Source organism: Tiliqua scincoides, chromosome 9, assembly GCF_035046505.1.
Source record: "Tiliqua scincoides isolate rTilSci1 chromosome 9, rTilSci1.hap2, whole genome shotgun sequence".
NCBI classification, from domain to species: Eukaryota; Metazoa; Chordata; class Lepidosauria; order Squamata; family Scincidae; genus Tiliqua; species Tiliqua scincoides.
The window spans coordinates 26938746-26945434 of NC_089829.1; the positions used below are offsets into that span (position 1 = coordinate 26938746).

A 6689-nucleotide genomic window follows, 5' to 3' on the forward strand; every position below is an offset into this window, starting at 1 on the left:
AACTTTTTGGCAGGAGGGCCACAGCATCTCTCTGACACTGTGTCGGGGGCCGGGGAAAAAAAAGTATTAATTTACATTTAAAAATTAGAATAAATTTACATAAATGAATTTATTAGAGATGCAACTTGTATGAATGAATGAAGGTCTTGCAGTAGCTCAAGGCCGATAAAAGGCCTTGCACAAAGTAAGGCCAGCCTTTCCTTCACTGCCACTGCTGCATCACAGACATGAAACAGCAAGTAGTGGAGGTAGCCCTCGTCCCACAGCTCAGGTGAGAGGTTGAATAGTCATCCTCATGCTGAGAGCACTTGCATTGGGCCAGCATGGGTTCCAGCAAGTCTCCAGAGGGCCAGAGGCTCATTGGAGACTGAGGGCTCCCCTAGGGCCTGATCGGGAGCCCCTGAGGGCCGCAAGTGGCCCCCGGGCCTGGGTTTGGGCACCCCTGAACTAAACAAACACTGAAGATGTAGGGTGGGGGCTTTGCCCCCTCATGTCAATCATGCTGTGACTTAGGCATCTACTTTTACTTTTCCACTCGTTAAATGACAACTTGTTAATCCATTAATGATTTACAACAGGATCCCCATTATTTGTATTTCTTGATTTGCATCTGGAGAAGAGAGCTGAGCATTGTTTGCAAAGGAAAGCGAACTGGTGGGTGTTCTATCCACATGGCATATTCAGATGATTAATTTCTATTGCATATATTTTCTGTATATCAATGACAGTTTTGCAGTCTCTTGGAGACAAGTTTATAGGATCTCAGGCTGGCCTGTCCATGAGCCTGACTGAGGCCTTGGAAGGTGGATTGGCAGGGGTCTAGCAGCAACTGTTACCCTGCACATGCCCTATCACATCTGATCTCGGAAGCTAAGCAGGGTCAGGCCTGGTTAGTACTTGGATGGGAGACCGCTTGGGAATACCAGGTGCTGTAGGCTTATACCATAGTCTTTCGAGACTGAAGGTTGCCAACCATGGCAGGTGTACCCATCTCCTGCCTCTGATGCTGCTCTTGTTCTTTGGATTGTACATTGGGCCCTTGGTATCCACAGGGGATCCATTTCAGAATTCCCTGTGGCTACCAAATTCCACGGATAATGAAATCCGCAGGGGAGGAGGCCCATGCTAGTAAACTGGAAGCTGCTTTTAGAAGCATCCAGGAGACCTTCTGAAGTGTGGGGAGGCTGTGCACGACCTCCCTGGATCTCAGAAGGCCTCCTGGACTCTTCTGGAAGACACTACTAGTTTGCCAAAAAACCAGAAGTGCCTTTCAGAAGCATCCTGGAGGCCCTCCAGCCACGGGTCAGCTTCTACTTGTATTCAAATCTGCAAATGCCGAACCTGCTGATAAGAACGCCTCAATGTAATAGAAAGAGGAGAATAAAATGGGAGAGGAAGTGTGGAGGAGAGGAAAGTAGAGATGGCTATAGTGTTGGAGAGGTACCACCATGTAAGGGAAGCCTGCATTTAGCATGACAATAAAAGAAGCATTTGGCGTACTTCCTTAGGTATCAGGAGGTCTTGCACTGACCCTGCCAGGGTAGCCAAACAATACTCTCCTCAGCATGCACATCACCTCCTGAAAAACCTCAAGGGTTTTTGAGCTGAACCTCAGCTTCTTCTGCCAGATACCTTACTATTCACCTTAAAAGCAAGAGGATGGGGCAACCAGCAGCAAGAGCGAGTGTGGCCTGCTTTCTCAAGGGGTTGGGCATGGGCAATGAACTTTGGCATGTGAGCAGGAGTGCTGTTTTCCCCATGACACGTAAGAGGAGATGCTATCTTTTCTTTTCTTCAGTTGCGCTTTCAGTGACCATTACAGATTCTTTGGGAGCTTGTTTTTATTCCTTCATTTGCTGAAGAACCTGGAAAAACTGCGTCAAAAGGAAACACCCAGGCAAGCACCTGCCTCCTGTGGAAGGAAGGCAAACTAACTAATGACTTCCCTTCAGCTGAAGATGTGCAGAATAGTAATTTGGGTCCTAGCAAGCCAGAGGAGGGGACAGGATTTATTGTCGATTCACGGGGCTGTGAATGCCAGCACTGCAATTCTCTACATCTCAACTTACAACTGGGATCAATACTGCACTCACAGCTTCCCCTTGTATATTTTATTTATGGAGCACATATTTTGAAACTTTAAAGAAATGGGGGGGGGGGTGAGAGAATTTATTGTAGCTACCACATTTGATTTAAACCATCTAGGTAGTTTGTTGTTTACTGAAACAAAGACCAACACTGTGTGTACATAAGAACATAAGAACAGCCCCACTGGATCAGGCCATAGGCCCATCTAGTCCAGCTTCCTGTATCTCACAGCGGCCCACCAAATGCCCCAAGGAGCACACCAGACAACAAGAGACCTGCACCCTGGCGCCCTCCCTTGCATCTGGCACTCTGACATAACCCATCTCCAAAATCAGGAGGTTGCACATACACATCATGGCTTGTACCCCGTAATGGATTTTTCCTCCAGAAACTTGTCCAATCCCCTTTTAAAGGCGTCCAGGCCAGTCGCCATCACCACATCCTGTGGCAGAGTTCCACAGACCAACCAGTAAGGTGGGATTCTAAGTGTGTGTGTATGTGGAAAGACGGTCCCAGTTTCGGTTTGGTTTGGAGTAGGGGAAAGAGTGAATAAGTGACCCACCCACTGGACACAAGAGAGCATTGACCTAATTGACAGCTCTAGAGGAAACATTGGAAACATTTGTTTGATTAATAATTTAAAAACCTTTTGGTGCATTAAAAATTAAGCCATTGGTTAATTGGGTGATCACGTTTTAAAAAAAAGAAAGCTACAGGCCATCCTGTACACATTTATGCAGAAGTACACCCCATGTTTTTCCATAGGGCTAACTCTCCGGTAAGTGAGTATAGCCTTAACTGTTTATAATTAACAATTAAAATTGTTTTGTTTTTAATGTAAGTACACACAGATCTTTGCAGAAGTACTCTACCTCAGAATGCCAGTTGCAAAGGATGGCAAAAGGATGCAGGTCTCTTGTTGTCTTTTGTGCACCCAGAAGCATCAGGTGGGCCACTGTGAGATACAGGAACCTGAACTACATGGGTCCTTGACCTGATCCAACGGGGCTCTTCTTATGTTCTTATAAATCCATGGGTGGTGGACATAATCTCAGAGATTCATTTCTCCCCCTCTCTCCAGTTACAGCCCAAGAAGAGCCCTGCTGGATCAGGCTAAGGGACCCATCTAATTCAGTATCCTGTTTCCCACATTGACCCACCAGGGATGATGGTGATGCCTCTTGGTGGTGCCTCTGGGATGATGACAAACAAAAGAGAAAGGCACCTTCTCTTCCTCCTCTGCTCCCCTGTAAATGGGGAGACATACTGTTGCTGAACTTGGAGGCAGTGCATTGCTGTCATGACTTGTAACCACTGACAGACCTGCCTTCCACAAATTGGTTCAGTCCCTTTTTCAAGCTATCCAAGCTGGTGGCTGCATCACCACATCTTGTAGCAACAGAAGGGATGCTTCTTTGAATACGGGATTGACTGAGACACGTGCGGGTATCATCTTAAAACCAAGGACTTTTTTATACCCCTTGGAATTGCCATTTTATTACTGTGTATCAGTTGCCCTAAGATTGTACCTTATTAGGTATCAGTCCTGGACCATATTAAAGATATAATGGGTTATATGTCATCCTTAGACCAGCTAGTGATCCTTCTTTGTTATCTGAAAACTACAGTCATCCTGGAGGATCTGGAATGGCTATACACCTTTTCACAACAGCCAGAAGGGCAATAAGCTTTAGATGGGGGCAGCGGTTAAGTGTGGGGGGGAGCCACAGATCCGCCATTCTTCTCAGAAAGGTTATTGAGGATTTGGTATAGGGTAGGGATGATGAAATTGACTAACACCATCAGAGTCAGGGGTTGAGAAGGCACACAGTCTACCCAGGAAATGGAATATTTTTTTTATTCCAAAACAGAAAAAAAGAGTACTCCATCATTCCAAGACAGAGCAGACAATAACATTTGACCATCTGTCTTGTTGGAGAAGTTCAGAAGTTAGTAAAACCAATTTGTTTTTTAGTAAAACCAGTTTGTAAGTAAAACTCATCTGATATTTGTTTAAATCAGCGATTTTCAGTCTTTTTCATCTCATGGTACACTAACAAGGCACTAAAATTGCCAAGGCACACCATCGGTTTTTTGACCATTAGCAAGACACACCATGCTGCTGGTAGGAGCTCAAATCCCCCAGTTGCCTTACTAATAAATGACCTTCCCCAAATTCCCGCAGCACACCTGCAAACCATCCATGGCACACTAGTGTGCCATGGCACAGTGATTGAAAATAGCTGATTTAGGGCCCAATCCTATCCAATTTTCCAGTGCTGGTGCAACTGTGGGGATGCGCTAATGGGGCATGCACTGCATCTTGTAGTGGGGCAGCAGTCACAGAGGACTCCTTAAGGTATGGGAACATTTATTCCCTTACCATGGGGCTGCATTGTAGTTGCACTGGGACTGGAAAATTGGATAGGATTGGGACCTTAAATAGTAGCATGTTTGATCAATGGATGAAATTTGAGACCCAAGTATCTTGTACTAAAATGCCAAAACGTTCAATTACAAAGGAATGTCTTTTTCATCAAAGCTGTTGTTTTATTCATACACAATTGTGTGCAGATATAATTGATTGCCTTACAGTGCAATTCTATGCACGTTTACTCAGAAGTAAGCTCTGTTGACTTAGTGGGGCTTACTCCCCAGTACGTGTGCTCAGGATTGCAGTTCAAGTGATTGCAACTCACATGATCAACTAGTAGTGCAATCCTCTGCATGTCTACTAAGAAATAAGCCCCATTAAGTTTCGTGGGAGTTATTCCCAGTTATTCCCCCTGTGTATAGGTTTTCAGCCTTAAGGACCAATCCTATTCAACTTTCTAGTGCCAATGCAGCTGTGCCAACAGGGCGGGTCCTACATTCTGGGGTGGGGAGGCAATCATGGAGGCCTTCTCAAACTAAGGGTACATTTGTTTCCTTATGCCAGGGCTGCATTTCATCGGCTTCAGCGCCAGCCTGTACACGTCTACTCAGAAGTAATTTTCTTCCCAGGTATCTGTGGATTGCACACACGGATTGCACCTTTAGTTTGTCTAAATTGAGAGACTGCTCATAACAGTTGCACTTAGCATTTTCATTGTGGTGTTAGAAAACTCATAGTGTTTGTTGTACTTTATCTCAATCACCCTGTGAACAGCCTCTTAAGGCAGCCCAATGCTAGGATCACTGACTTTGCAGATGGGGAAATTGAGATTGCAGTGACTTGCCTCAAACCACTGAGAGAATTCATGGCTATGGTGAGATTGCCCAGTGCATGCCCTTAGCCAGTGCGCTGCACGGTTATCAGTTCATAGCTACCAGGTGGCCATCCTGTCCACCTGACTGATAAAATGTGGCTGCCTCCGTTTGGCAGTGGGGTGGGGGGACTTTGCGCATCTGAATCGAGCACTCCTCCTGTTCTGGGTCCCTCAATTTGAAAGGAAGAGAGGAACAGAGTGGAAGGGGAAAGGTGGAGGAGAAGAGAGTGGCAGGCTACACTGTGTCTGCTCTAGCCCGGAATTCTTCTCCCTTGTGGGAACCAGAGGAGGAAAAATGGCATTTGTTGGGCAAGAGTGGAAGCATTCATCCATGACTTGGGCTGGCTCTCGTATTCCCGTTCTGCAGAGCTGGCTTCGCCACATTCACTGTTGTAAGGTTTCAGAAGCAGATTTCCACACTGAACATTTGATTGACATTCTTTTGGTCACTAGGAGAAACAGCAGAGTCCCTGACTCTGAACACAAACATGCATATTTTTTGCAAATTCAGTCAGTTGCTCAAAGAAGCACCTTAGCTAGATAGTGGAGTTCAGACACTTTTCTAAAAAATGTGATATATTCCCACCATAAAATGATAACTGTGCTGCTTATTTTAACAGGTGAGTGAACCAGATAAAATGCACTTACTTTAAATTCCAGCATTCAGGACCTGACCAGGTTTGATCAGGAAAATGGAGGGTGCTTAGTTCAGAGACTGCATTTATAATAACACACATATTTGAATAAAAAAAAGAAGACACAGTACTTGTAACTTTCCATATGTAAAGGAGGGAAAATCTATTTGGGAATGTCCAGGGAGCAAAAGTTGCCAACTTATTTCTGAGTGCAAATCTTCTGTACCTTTGTCTTCTACTGCCATGGCCCCTGCCCCGAGTTCAGAGTTGGGCAGCCCAGTTGTGTGCTTCCTGGCACCTGGACGAACAACAGTGCCAAAATGGCTACCGCTGTATCCTGCGGGCATGGGGAAGCCGCCAAAGGTCTCCTTGGAGGAAGGGGACTTTCATACCTTTGCCCCAGGCCCCGCAATGGGCCTCTCAAGTCTGTGCCAGCTATTTTGCCGAAGCAAACTTGAGAAGCTCAGTGTCGGGCTTTGCAACCCAACACAGAGGATGAAATCCAGCAGAGGAGGCCTCCAACTATCCCACCCCCTCCTGGACCAGTTCTCTCCCCCATCCTGCCCTTCCCTTACCCTCCCCTGCCCCAGAACACCTCTGCCTGTCTCGAAATACCACACCACTGCCCTGCAGTATAACTTTACCCCCCCCCCCGCACACTCCCATGGCATCCTTACTGGCACTGGCCCAGCACAGGCAATCCCTCCTGTCCTGGTAC

General features: G+C 46.2%; 1 pseudogene; it reads left to right on the forward strand.

The window, feature by feature from the left end:
• The first annotated feature begins 818 nt into the window (after positions 1 to 818).
• Positions 819 to 938, forward strand: LOC136660734 (5S ribosomal RNA; annotated as a pseudogene).
• The last annotated feature ends 5751 nt before the right edge of the window (positions 939 to 6689 follow it).